This window comes from Macrotis lagotis, chromosome 2 (assembly GCF_037893015.1).
Source record: "Macrotis lagotis isolate mMagLag1 chromosome 2, bilby.v1.9.chrom.fasta, whole genome shotgun sequence".
Lineage (NCBI taxonomy): Eukaryota > Metazoa > Chordata > Mammalia > Peramelemorphia > Peramelidae > Macrotis > Macrotis lagotis.
This window is the reverse complement of record NC_133659.1, coordinates 245,755,790-245,770,685: the sequence shown is the minus strand read 5'-3', so window position 1 is coordinate 245,770,685 and position 14,896 is coordinate 245,755,790. Positions and strand designations below refer to the sequence as shown.

General features: G+C 33.7%; 1 long non-coding RNA gene across 1 annotated transcript; it reads right to left on the bottom strand.

Moving 5' to 3' along the window:
• Window positions 1-2,493: 2,493 nt before the first annotated feature.
• On the bottom strand, window positions 2,494-14,411 carry LOC141511538 (uncharacterized). The gene is made up of 3 exons (XR_012475352.1): window positions 13,633-14,411; window positions 12,666-12,768; window positions 2,494-2,750 (listed from the first exon to the last, which is right to left on the bottom strand). It is a non-coding gene; the product is annotated as an uncharacterized LOC141511538 (long non-coding RNA).
• Between the last annotated feature and the right edge of the window lie 485 nt (window positions 14,412-14,896).

The window sequence follows — 14,896 nt, the reverse complement described above, 5'->3', positions numbered from 1 at the left end:
TTCCAGGCCTTGTTGGTAGAAACCACAGTTTCTGTGACTTTTTCATTCTTTCCCATGAAACTAAGGCTGTTAGAATTCACATATCAGTCACCTATACTATTTTCTCACCATCTTTTTCATATATTCCTGTGTATGGTAAGGGGGCAAAACTATTAATTTCCCTGGAATTCTATCTGACCCATCTTGTATCTGTTTTCCCTGTATATATTCTGACATCTCCTTGGAATTCCCAGTATTGGGTTATCCAGAGATTTCATAATGTTGAAGCCTTTTGTATGCCTCAGGGAGAAGCAGTCCTGTTAAATTTGGACAGAGTTTACAATCTGTTTTATTCAAAGAATTTCTCTGAAATTCTTCCTTTATAGTCATTCCACTATTAGGGTAAGTTTTTCAATCAATAAACAGACCTATAAATATTGGTATGCATGGATTCCATATATATATATATATATATATATATATGTATATATATATATATATATACACATATATATATGTAGCGAAGGAAATGTTGTTCCATCAGGAGGTATGACCACCTTGAGTCTTCTTGCTGCTACTGTGTCAAACAGCTTAGAGACCCCGGCTCCCAGAAATTTCCCACTTTTTCACGCTTGTCTTTGCACTCATTGTCTCACATTTGTTACCACATTAGGTTACATTTTGCCACATTCTGCCTGGAAAAGATTTTTGTACAATGCTGAATTCAAGTTAAAAGTGATCCAGTTTGCAAAAGTGAATGAAAATCATGCTTCTTAATGTCAGTTTGATCCTCCTCCAACTGACTGGCTATGGGAAGAAGAAACCCTCTTGAACATGCCATGCCATAAAGTGTGGCCACAAGAGGCAAATGGCCTGATTTAGAGAGGGAATTGAAGAGATGATTGACAAGCAAAGGGCCATTGAAATTCCTGTATACAAGAAGAATTGCTAATGAAAGTTACTGATTTCAAAAGTTGATACAATTGGTGCTTTAGGTTCATGAAACGGAATAGACTAAGCATGCACCCATGCACCAGACTTGCTCAGGGAGTGCTTGTGGTCAACCACAGACCAGAACATAGGCAGAGCAGCATTCAGTGATTCATCATGAAACATAGATGGACAAGCTGGATGGGAGTTTTGACAGTGATGAGTTGTGTGAATTTTATAAAAAGTTCATGGGGAAATACAGCCATTTGCTTAATGCTCATTTCTGTGAAGGATTCTTGGAATCTCATTAGCATCAAGGTTGAGCACCCTTCATCTCTCTTTATGATCCCATCTTTTTTCTGTTTTTGAAAATATTGAGACTGGGAAATCGATTCTGGCCAGAAACAGGTTCCACTCCTCAAAGGGGGATGAGTATACTGGGCACATAAGTGAGGAAGCTTTTTTATAGGATTAATAAGATATGATTCTCTTCCAGGCAACAATCCTTCTGATACACCTTTCCTTAATATATTCCTTTTCAAACATCCCAAATTATATAACTTAAGCTTAATTCTATGAGGGGCATGCAAAGTAATATGTAAGTAATAAGCAAGTGCAGTTCTTTTGTCATTGCTAATTCTACCCCCCCCCCCATACCCTTCTCCAAACTTTATTTGATCTTGTCTGGTACTGATTGCTAACTCTTACATCATCCTGACCTAGTCTGTCTCATGAAGAAGGGTTGCTGGTGTTTTTATTGCTTCCAAGTGGAAGAAGTGACTAAGAGGAAGTGTCAACTATATTGCATTCTTCTAATGCCAAGTGGGTCAGGTTATGAAACACTACCAATACCTGTTGTGCCACTCAGTCCTTCACCAGCAACCACCAGATAGAAAAGTACTGACCCTACATCTGGTTACTGGCCTTCCATGCATACAAACCACTGTCATCACTGTGTGTCTGTGGATCTAGAGTGTGAAGAATCCCATCCCCTTGACCCTACTTCCCCACAAACCCCACTACCTTCTGTCCCTTCTCCACATTTTCTCTGCTTTGGTCTCTTGCTGCCCTTGGGAATTCATGGGATGGTTTCCTCCTGGGGGAAGGTGCTATTTATTGGGTCTGAACCTTCTGTAAACCTTAAGGCTAATGAGGTATCATCTCTCTAAAGAATTATAGGACTCGGGGTGGCTAGGTGGCGCAGTGGATAGAGCACCGGCCCTGGAGTCAGGAGTACCTGAGTTCAAATCCGGTCTCAGACACATAATAATTACCTAGCTGTGTGGCCTTGAGCAAGCCACTTAATCCCCACTGCCTTGCAAAAACTAAAAAAAAAAAAAGAATTATAGGACTCCCACTCTCTCCAAGCCAAGCAAGGGGTATTTATTTTGGAGGGTGAGGGAAAGTTTCATGCTTCCCCAGCAGGCTCTGCTCTCTAGGGGAGGTGGGGTGCTGATCTGGGGTAAGAATTCTGTGTTTAAAGAACAGGAGGTGTCTGAATGAATATACACATGCACCCAAAGCAGACCAAGAACCTCTCTTCTTTATGGAAGAGGTTTTTGACCCACAACATTCCCAGTGGATAAATATAGCTAGCTCAAGGAGCTAATGAATGAGGTAAAATCACAGGATCTCTAGTAGATGATATAAAGGGAATCAGGTGACCCTCAAAATAGCCAGAGTGGAGAAACAGCTGGAGTAGACAAAAACATCAGACAGGGACTATTTCTGGTAGGGAGGCTCCTCCCAAAATCCTGTCCACAAGAGGACTCTCTTCTTGTTCTCTTTTTCCAGTTCTGCCTCTATTACTTCTTGTTCATTGGATGTCTGGAGCCAAATTCCTTTGAAAAGAAAATTCAATTTCACCCTTTTAAATATAAAAAATGAAATTTAAACATATTTCAGGTCTGGTTTTCCACCAGGAAAAATATTCTAGTTAGGAACCTGAGAACTATTGATGAGAAATAAGGATGTGCAACAATAATGAAAATTTATTGGAAAAATTAAATAGAATGTTTGCATATAGATACTTATTTAGGATATGGGAAGAATCTAATGTTAAGGGTAATACTTCTCTTTTAAAAAATTAGTTTCTGCAATTAACCACTAGTAAGAAGCAAGTAAGATTTTTGAAAATGCTGTTAAAATGGCAGGTGGAGGGGATAGAAATAAATAACACTTAGTGACAATCAGCTACAATCCATTATGTTGAATAAATGTCTTAAATTTCACTAAGGAAGCAACTATTTTTGTAGTGGCAAAGAATTGGAAATTGAGGGGATGCCCATCAATTGGGGAATGGCTAAACAAGTTATGGTATATGAATATCATGGAATGAGTTACAGGATCTGATGCTGAATGAAGGGAACAGAACCAAGAGAACAATGTACACATTAAAAACATTTGTGAGATGATCAACCTTGATGGATGCAGCTCCTCTCAACAGCTCAGAGAGCTGGGACAACCCTATTAGATCCATCATGGACAATGTTGACAAAACAAAAAAGGAATACCTTTAAATTTTATAGGTTGAGGAAGTCATCTAAGGATCCAGAGAAGTGGTGAATTGCCTTAATTAATTAGAACTAGAACCTAGTACTGAGTTAAAGTGAGAGAAATGCAAAAGAACAGTTTGAATGTGGGGCTCCCTAATGTCTTGCATTTGGTCATCTGCATTGTCTGCTTCATTACTATAGGTGGGGGTTGGGGGGAAGGGTCTCTCTTTAAACTCTAAAAACCATGTCCAATCAGATATTTGGTTGTTAAAATCTATGCTGATTGGTGGTGGGTCATCAACATGTTTGCTTGTACATCTTTGTGTTAAGTCCTGATTCCTGAAAACTATGGATCCCTGAAGTGTTTGCCATGATATGAATTCATACTGCTTATTTTCAATTGGACTGGAATCAATTACCCTATTTTAAATATAATTATAACTTCACATAGTACAAATTAGTATACACCAGACTACTTCAGGGGATTATTCTCATTCATTGTTCCTGATAATGAGGACACAGCTGTAGATTTAAATGTAAGCGAACAGAGGTGTGACCACCTCCAAGTGCTTGTGTCTTTATTTTGTAATTCATAAATTAAATTTTTATTCTACCAAACAAAAAAAAGAACTCTTTTTTTGAAGGGTGGGTTTAGTAGCTAAGGAGAATGACATTTTCTCTGCTACTTAAGTGTTTAAATTTTGAGAAAATCTTTATCATGGACCAACTTATAACAGCTTTGGAAATCATAGGAAAAGGACATAAGGCCATGTTTTCCTTCTGGATAGTATTTTCAGTTTTGTTGATACTCACCTTAAATGTGATAAATTTTAAAGAAGCATGACAAAAGATTCTCCTCCCATTGATCTTTACAGGGATAAGACTTTCCCACCCAACAATTTCACTGGGTTCCATTTTTAAATAGGGGAAGGTAGAGGATTAGCCATGAATAGGTTTGAAAAGGGAAGATATATTGTTTTATAATTCTGAAATTTTCTCAACTAGAATTCTGCTTTGTTAAAGCAAGAATCCATTGGTTATTGCTTTTGAAAATATTTAAAATTTCAATTTTTAATCTGAAATAGTAATCTTTAATTGGCATAATTGATTTATGTCAGAGATTAAGGATTGTTATCTAGTCTAAGGAAGGACAGTTATAGAAGCAGTTATAATATCTATACCCAAGCTGATTTTGGCCAATCATCGGATTTTTTTTTTCAGGTAGGTCATAGTGTGGTAAAAAAGCATCATGAGCCAATAGCTTATTATAAAGATCACAGAAAAAAATTTGGGATTTTCAATGGAAAAGGTCCATTGATTTTAGAGGGGTTTAGGGAAGGAGAAGATTAATAGACTCAGGAAAGTAGGGTATTGTTCTACCATGGATATATATATCTAAGAATAAAAATAAATACACAAATATGTATATGTAATAAACGGCAAAGAACATAAAATTGCTAGAATACTCATGTACTACACAATAATTATCCTCAAACTGCCAATACAAGAATGTTAGATTATAATTAAAGCCTAGATTTTCATGTACTCCATGAACTCTAGATTGATATTACTTTTACTGAAAGATGAAGAGACACAAAGAATTATTATAGCAGAGGGAAAGAAGGGAGGCATGAACACTGAGCAAATTCTACTCAATATATTTGGAGCAATACATTTAAACCCACTTGGGTTTAAAAATCTATCCTACTCTACAAGGAAGTTGCGGGGGAGGAAGGGGAAGAAAGGGGAGGAAAGGACTGATAAAAAAGGAAGGCAAATGTATAAGTGAAAATAAACTGGAAATTAAAATTTCAAAGAAAACTTAAAGAGGATAGGGAGTAAAACTGCTGAGAAGTTTTAAGAGGAAAGGAAAGAAAAAACTTTAAAAGGGGAAAGACAGCATGGAGGGAAATACAGAATTAGTCATTTTGACTGTAAATGTAAATGGATGAACTCTCCCATAGAATGGAAGTGGATAATAGAATGGATTAAAAACAAAAGTCCTGTAATATGTTGTTTACAATAAATACATTTGAAGCAGAGAGATACACACAGGATAAAGGTAAAAGGATGGAACAAAATATATCATGCTTCAGTGAAGTAAAAGAAAAATCAGGGGTAGCAATCCTGATCACAGATAAAGCAAAAGCAAAAAATTATCTCACTTAAAGGAACAAGGAAGGAAACTACATCTTCTTAAGAAATGAAGCTATATCAGCATTAAACATGTATGCACCTAGTAGTATAGCATCCAAATTCCCAGAGGAAATGCTGAGGGAATTATAAGACTTAGACAGCAAAACTTTAATAATTGGGGACTCCAACCTCCCTTTCTCAGAACTAGATAAATCTAACTACAAAATAAACAAGAAGGAAGTTAAGAAGGTGAACAAAATCTTAGGAAACTTAAATATGATAGACCTCTGAAGAAAACTTAATGAGGATAGAAAAGAATATACATTTTTCTTTTTATTTTAGGTTTTTTTTTGGAAGGCAAATGGGGCTAAGTGGCTTTCCCAAGGCCACACAGCTAGGTAATTATTAAGTGTCTGAGACCGGATTTGAACCCAGGTACTCCTGACTCCAAGGCCAGTGCTTTATCCACTACACCACCTAGCCACCCCAAGAATACACCTTTTTCTCAGCAGTACATGACACCTATACCAAAATTGACCATGTACTAGGGTATAAAAACTTTATAATAAAATTCAGTAAGGCAGAAATAATAAATGAATACATCTCAGATCATGATGCAATAAAAATTACAAATAATAAAGGATCAAGGAAAGATAAACCAAAAATCAGAACCTAAATAACTTATTTTTAAAGAATAAGTGGATCAAACAACAAATCATAGAAATAATAATTATATCCAAGAAAATGATAATAATGAGACATCCCCCAAAATTTACAGGATGCAGCCAAGGCAGTTTTGAGAGAAAATTTTATAACTCTAAATGCTTATATAAATACAATAGAGAAAGAACCAACCAATGAATTGGGTAGGCAACTGACAAAATGCTAGAAGAGGGTAGATTAAAGATCCTCAATTAAATATCAAATTAGAAATTCTGAAAATCAAAGGACTGATGAAACTGAAAGCAAGAAAATCATTGACCTAATAAAAAGTTCATTTTATGGGGAAAAAAACCCAAGTAGACAAGACTTTAACAACTGATTAAAAGCAAAAGAAGATAACCAAATTACCAGTATCACCAATGAAAAGGGTGATGAAGAGAATATTAAAAAAATAATTCAGATCTATTTTTCCAAACTGTATGGCAATAAATTTGATAATCTGAGTTAAATGGATGAATATTTGCAAATGTACAAACTGCCCAGATGAATTGAAGAGGAAATAACATATTTAAATAACCTTATTTCAGAAAAAGAAATCGAAGAAACCATCAATAAACTCCCTAAGAAAAAGTCTTCAGATTCAGATGGATTTGCAAATGAATTCTACTAAACATATAAGGAACAATTAATTCTTATTCTACAGTTATTTTAGAAATAGAAGGAGGTATTTTAGAAGGAGGAGTACTGTCAAATTCCTGCCAGCACCAATATGGGGCTGATATCCAAACCAGGAAGAACCAAAACAAAGAAAATTATAGACTAATTTCCCTAATGAACATTGATGCAAAAATCTTAAATAAAATTATAGCAAAGAGATTTCAACAAGTTATTACTTAGGATATTATACTATGATCAGGTAGAATTTATAGCAGGAATGGTTCAATATTAGGAAAATACTCAACATAAATCCTACTGAAATCATATGATTTTTTTCAATTTCTGTCAAAAAAGCCTTTGATAAAATACAACAACCATTTGATAAAATATAACACCAGAAAGTATAGGAATAAATGAAAAGGTCCTTAAAATAATAAACAATATCTATCTGAAACCATTAACAAGTATTATATATAATGGGGATAAAGGATGCCCATTATCACCATTGCTATTCAATATAGTATTAGAAACTTTAGCTTTAGCAAAAAGAAAAGAAAAAAGAAATTGAAGCAATCAGAATTGGCAATGACGAAGCAAAGCTTTCACTCTTTGCAGATGATGTGATGGTATACTGAGAGAACCCAAGAAAATCTAAAATAACCACTTGAATTAACAAATTTAGCAAAGTAGCAAGATACAAAATAAAGCACATAAATCATTAGCATTTCCATATATGAACAACAAAGCCCTAGAACAAGAGGTGGAAAGAGAAATTCCATTTAAAGTAATTGTAGACAATATTAAATACTTGGGAATTTACCTCCCAAGGCAAACCCAGGAACTGTATAAACACAATTACAAAGTATGTCTCACCTAAATAAAGTCAGATCTAAACAACTGGGAAAATGTCATTGCTCATGGTTAGGTTGAGCTAATATAATAAAAATGACAATTCTACCTACATTAAATTACTTTAATCAGTGCCATACCAATGAAACTACCAAATTATTTTACTGAGCTAGAAAAAAAATAGTAACAAAATTCATCTGAAGCAATAAAAGGTCAAGAATATCAAAGAAATTGATGGAAAAAAATGTAAAGGCCTAGTTCTACCAGTTCTAAAACTATACTGTAAAGTAGCAGTCATCAGAATTGTCTGGTATTGGTTAAGAAATGGAGATCAGTGGATTAGGAAAGGTTCAAAAGAAACTGCAGTAAATGTCTACAGCAACTCACTATTTAACAAAACTTGTTGGGAAAACTGGAAAACAGAAAGGCAAAAATTAGACTTAGACCCATATCTCACACCCTAAACCTAAATAAGGTTAAAATGTATACAGGATTTAGATATGAAGTGTGACACCATAGACCAATTAAAAAACCAAGATATAATCTATCAAATCTATGGAAAGGGTAGAAATTTATGGTCAAACAAAAAATAGAGTATATTATAAATTGTAAAATGATTTTGACTATATTTAAAAATTAAAAAGTTTTTGCACTAATAAAACCAATGCTGCAAAACTAGAAGAAAACAGAAAGCTGGTGGGGTGGCTAGGTGGCTCAGTGGATAAATCACCGGCCCTGGAGTCAGGAGTACCTGGGTTCAAATCCAGTCTCAGACACTTAATAATTACCTAGCTGTGTGGCCTTGGGCAAGCCACTTAACCCCATTTGCCTTGCAAAAAAAAAAACCTAAAAAAAAAGAAAATAGAAAGCTGGGAAACAATTTTCACAGCTAGGGGTTCTGATAAAGGTCTCATTTCTAAAATATGTAGAGAATTGCATGAAATTTATAAGATCACAAATCATTCTTGAATTGATAAATGGTCAAAGGATATGAACAGACAATTTTCTTTCTTTTTTTTTTTCAAGGCAATGGGGTTAAGTGACTTGTCCAATGTCACACAGGCAATTATCAAATGTCTGAGGCCAGATTTGAACTCAGGTACTTCTGACTCCAGGACTGGTGCTCTATCCACTGCGCCACTTAGCCATTCCTGAACAGACAATTTTCATTAAAGCTATATATAATCATATGAAAAATTGTTCTAAATCATTACTAATTAGGGAAATGCAAATTAAAACAGCTGTGAGGTTCCACCTCACCCCTATCAGATTGGCTAAGAGGACAAAAAGGGAAAACAATCATGTTGGAGACTTTGGGAGGATTGGGACATAAATGCATTACTGGTGGAATTGTAAACTGATCTAACCCATTCTGGTGAGCAATATGGAACTATGCCCAGTATGGAACAATTTTAGGCCCATATTCAGAAGAACTTATAAAAAAGGGGAAAGGTTCTATATTTACCAAAATATTCCTAACATTTCTTTATGTAGCTCAAAAGAACTGGAAATTAGGGGGTTCTTTAATTGGGGAATGGCTGAACAAGTTATGGTATATGAATGTTATGGAATACTTTTGCTCTATAAGAATCCATGAATGGTCAGGATCTAGAGAAGCAAGGAATGAATTGCAGGATCTGATGCTGAGCAAAGGGAGCGGAACCAAGAGAACAATGTACACATTAACAACAACAGTGCAAGTTGATCAACCTTGAAAGATACAGCTCCGGTCAGCACTTCAGAGATCTAAGACAACCCAAGGAGATCTGTTATGGACAATGCTATCCACATCCAGAGGAAGAAAAATCAAACCAAACCAAACCAAAATAAACCCCAAACCCTACAGAATCTGAATGAATGCTACATTCACTTTTAAAAACTATTCTTATAGTATTTCTTTCTTATCTCATGGATTTCTTTCTTTTCCATTAATCCTAAATCCTCATACTGAAAATGGCTAATATGTAAACATGTTAAACATAAATGTGTATGTACAACTTTCACCTGAAAGTTAACTGCTGAGGGGAGGGGGATGGGAAGGGAGGGTGGAAGGAAATCATGTAAGTTAAAATATATATGAATGAATGTTGAAAAACTTTCATAACATGTAATTGGAAAAATAAAATATTAATTGAAAAAATAAAGAATAATCAAAGGAGAGCAAATCATAAAATTAAACAGTTTTATCACATGACATTTTTGGTAGGATAAAATGGATTGAAATGGAGGAAGAATTGAGGAATGGAGAGGATCTTGCAGTCACCAGGATGACAAGGTGAAACAGCCCAGCAACAATGTGATAAAGCCTTTGATAAAATACAACATTCATTCTTAACACCAGAAAGTCTAGGAATAAATGGAGTTTTCCTTAAAATAATAAGCAGTATCTATCTGATACTTCCCAGTTCTTCCAATTATATGGTGAGTAAATTAACTATAATATTCCAATCTTTGAAATCTTTGTAAATCTTATAACCTGTTTTGACAGTTTCTTATCACTTATTCTCTTGTATGTCTCTTTAACATTTTTTCAATTTCTTACTTTGTATAATATTTCTCTTTTAATTTGAAGCACATTAATTTGTTTGTGTATTAGAACTAAATTACTGTGCATCCTTTTATTCTGAATCAATTTTTCATGCTTACATTAATTTCATGCTAGAAAATTCCCTTTTCTTTATACTGATCAATCTTATTTCTCCTTGTCTTGTTTTATTGAACATCTAGAATAAATTTTGAAAAGACTCAGTCTCATTTTCAGAATTTTCAGGAATCTCCAGTTTTTGAACTAACCAAATTATACTAGGAGAAATGTTACATAAATATAAACTTTCTTTTTAGTTTATGCAATAAATACTCTATCTGGTGAATTCCCAAGGAAAGAATGATAGGGTCTAAAGTTTGGTATACTTTCACCTTTAATACCAAGATAATGCTACTTTGTTTCCATAGAGATTGTACTTTTCTCAAATCCCACAAATAATACATGAGTGTACCTGATTCTTGTGAATTCTAATGCATTTGGAGTATCTGAAATAAAATTTTCGATTTCAGTAATATTTTTCTCATTAGAAGCTTCAATCTTTTCCTGTGTAAAGAAACATTTTTGATAAGAAAAATAATTTATATTTCTCTCGCAATCTATTCTACCTTCTACCATTCTCCTCCCTTCCTTTCCTACTTTTCTGTAGGTTAAGATGAATATCTACACCCAAATGATTGGGATTGTTATGAAAATAAAGTTTATTCCTAAAAATATTATCAAAGCCAAATCTGTGAAATGAATAAACTTATATTATTCCAAAGTATTTTATGATGACGTGTTTTATTTTTCTTTTTATTGGCAGGAAAGATTTAGAAGGCAATAATTGTGTTTTATTCTTAAACTCTTCCAAGGCAGAAACTGTGAAAGTGCAACACTGATGAATCAGTCCTAGCTAAAAACAGTGATCAGTTTAGAAACACTTCGATTATGCATATAGGGGAAGCTTTCTAAGAAACACAAAGGAGCCACTGCCCAATATACAGGTAGAGAAAGGAATCCTACTGACATATCTATAGGAATATTATTTCTTTTTCTCTACAATCCAATGGGGATTTTGAAAATCATAAGAACAAAGAACAAACATGACCCAGTCAGTAGATGGGAGAAGAAAATGAAGAAAATGCCTTTCCTCACTCTTTAACAAGTGTAGAACATGAAATAAATACTATGTATATATATATATATATATATATATATATATACATATATATATATATGTGTGTGTGTGTGTGTATACATACATACATACATATATAGTCTTTTTGATAACCTAAAATAGATTGAAATGGAGGGAGAACTGAGGAAAGAGAGATTCTTACAATCACCTGGGAACAAGGTGAATAGACCTAGCATGAAAGTAATGACTGAGGGAATAGAGAGTAGATATATAATGTAGATTGAAATGAAAAGGCAAGCTTGAAAAGAGATTGTTTACCTGCTGTGTTGATTCAGTGAACTCATGAGAGCTTATTTGATTATCAAGCTATATATGAAAGAGGGAGAAGTTAAAAGATAGCAACATCTTGGAAGATACACCTGTGTTGAGGACCTTTGCTTAGATGTGGATCCCAGGAACATGACAAAACAAGTAGGAAAAGCACCAGGTGGAAGCCTTGGCACAAAAGTCCAGAGAAGAATGCCTATCCATGATCAATTGAGGCAAAGGTTATACAGAGATCAAGAAAGATAAGAACTGAAATAAAGCCTTTAGGTTTACAATCAAAAGCTATGACTGGTTAATTTGGAGAGCAAAATTCAGTGATGTTCAAAAGGACAAATTTAAGGAATGTAGGATCAACCTAAGAAATCCTTTAGGAATAGAAATAAAAACAACCATGAAAGATAGCCATTTTCATATCGATTGCATTCAAATATCTTAGACCTATTCAAGAAAACAACATGTAGAATACAATTTTTATCCAAGTGGTATATATGTATGTATTATATATTTGCATGTATATATGTATCTTTGTATTACATGAAGCTTCTCAGTGGTAAAAGTATGGGTTCAAATATGAGAAATATGAAGTTTAAATACTTTATAAAAGCAATAAACTTTATAAAATACTCCTCCCCAAATAATTGATATTATGATTTTCAGTTTTTAGTAGTGTTGAAAGTGATGAAGCTTAAAAGATAGATGCGTTTCAAGTAAAAACATTTTTTTTAAATGATAGTAAAAAGAAATTGAAGAGTGTCATTGCTATTGTACTAAAGCATTTTATTTCATCTTTTGGGGTGCCCAGCCAAACTGCTAGAATTTCCCAAGTTAGCAACATTGCTTTAATGCTTTTCCTATATTCTTCTCACTAAATTTCCAATTTCCTGGAGATTGTGCACAAACAGGTCTTGGAAAAATTCTTGTGACAAACAAATGAATAAAAGGATCCTTTAATTGTTCTCTCTCTCACCTTGGTACATTTCTCATACATTTCTCTTTGAATTCACTCTTCAAGTGTTGTGTTTTGTCTTGCCAGGTGATTTTTCTTGCCACCTTCTGTAAATCCCTTTTCTCTGGAAATATAAAAACAACAAGCATGTATTTTAAATAGGGAAAGTGCTGACTTGGGTGTCTGGTATCTTGTCTTGGACCCCTGGATTCTTTTTCATCTTGGTATATTTCTATTTGAATTCACATATCAATTGTTGGTTATTTTCTTCCCAGGCTATTTTTCTTTCCAGGTTCAGTTTTGTGAATTCAGTTTTGCTGGAAATGTACAACCAATAGTGTATGTGCTTTAAGTAGAAAGAGTGCTGACTTGAGTATTTAGCTTGGCTTTCAATCCTAGTTCTTCTAACTATATAGTTGAGAGAATTAGCTGTAAAATTCCATTCATTAAAATCTATGTTATTCTCATAACCTTTTTGGACAACTTCTTATCAGTTATTTTCCTATATGTTCCTTTTAATATTTTATCAGTTTCTCACTTTATATAACATTTATCTTTTAATTTGAAGCACATTAGTTCATTTTTGGGTTATTAGAGTAAATTATTATGTATCCTTTTATTCTGAATCCATTTTTCACATTTACATTAATTTCATGCTAGAAATTTCCTTTTATGCTGATCAATTTTAATTCCTCTTATGATTCTTTTTTGTTGATCTAGAATTAGATTTTAATAAAAGACTCAATCTCAAATTGTCAAGTTTTCAGGCTTCTCCAGGTTTTTGCACTAATCAAAGTATACTAGTAGAAATATTCCATAAATATAACCTTTCTTTTTACTTTAAGCATCAGGTACTCTCTTTTTTATATTCCCAACATTGGAATGATAGGGGCTTAAGGTTCAGTATATTCTTTCATTTTATTGACCAAGATAATTCCACTTTGTTTCCATTGAGATTCTACTTTTCTCAAATCCTACAGGATTGTACCTGTTTCTCGGAAATTCTAACGCAGTCAGAGTATCAGAAATAATATTTTCCATTTCAGTGATATTTTTCTCATTGGAAGCTTCAATCTTTTCCTGTGGAAAAGAAACATTTTTAGTAGGAATCTTTCTTTAATCTCTGAAATGCAATGTAAATGATACGGTAACCTTTAAAGGGCAATCAGGGAGCAAAGAGAACAGGAGAGAAGAGGTTCCCTACCTTTAAGTCCTTTGCAGAGGGGGAAAGGGGTTTCAAAAGGCAGCTCAGTAATTTGACTATTTTTTTTATATTTTTCAATATTTCAGCATATTCCCAAGAAAGGGATGATAGAACCTTAGCCCAGGTACACTTTTATTTTCTTTAACTAGTCCAAATATTGCCACATTGTTACCAAAGAGATCCCACTATTCAGAAATCCAAGAAATAGGGCATGAGTTTACCCTTTTCTCTGGAATTCTACCAGAGTTGGAGAATCATAAATAATGTTTTCTTAGGGGGTGATATCTTTCTCTTTTGAAGCATCACTCTTTTCCAGTAGAAAATAAACATTTTTAGAGAGAAAACAAAATATATTCCTTCTGACTATTCCCTATCCCAATTTGTTCTGGGGATAAGAGAAGAGGGTAAAAGTGCTAATAATTTTTTTTTGTAACTACAGACAAACTACAAGAAAAACTAGTCAGCAATTAAGCACAAAGTAAATTTAAAATTTCATCATACACAATGCCAAAAGTGGTACATGATTTATACATACATAGTTTACCTGTCATTTATATAAAGGGAGGAAATTAAAACCAAATGAGATATGGAAAGTGTTACAAAAATATAAGACATATAGTTTTTGTTATATACAATTGAAATATTTGGTTATATAAAATAAAAAATACAAACCAAATACAATCAAAAAAAGAAGGGAAAACAGAAAACTATGGAAAAATTTTCCCCAATTTAAAAACTCCTCATTTCTCTAATATAGAGAGAACTTAGATTTATAAGAATGCAAGTCATGGCCAAATTAATAGATGGTTAAAGCAATGTAGGCAGTTTTCATACAAAGAAATCAAAGCTATTTATAGACATGAAAAAAATGCTCTAAATCACTATTACAGAAATCCAAACTAGATTGGCTAATATGACAGAAAAGGAAAATGACAAATATTAGAGGGGTTGTGACAGAACTTACTGCTGCTGGAGTTGTGCATATTCCATCATTTTGGAAAACAATTTGAAACCAAGCCCAAATACCCCTTCTAGGTTTTTATCTCAT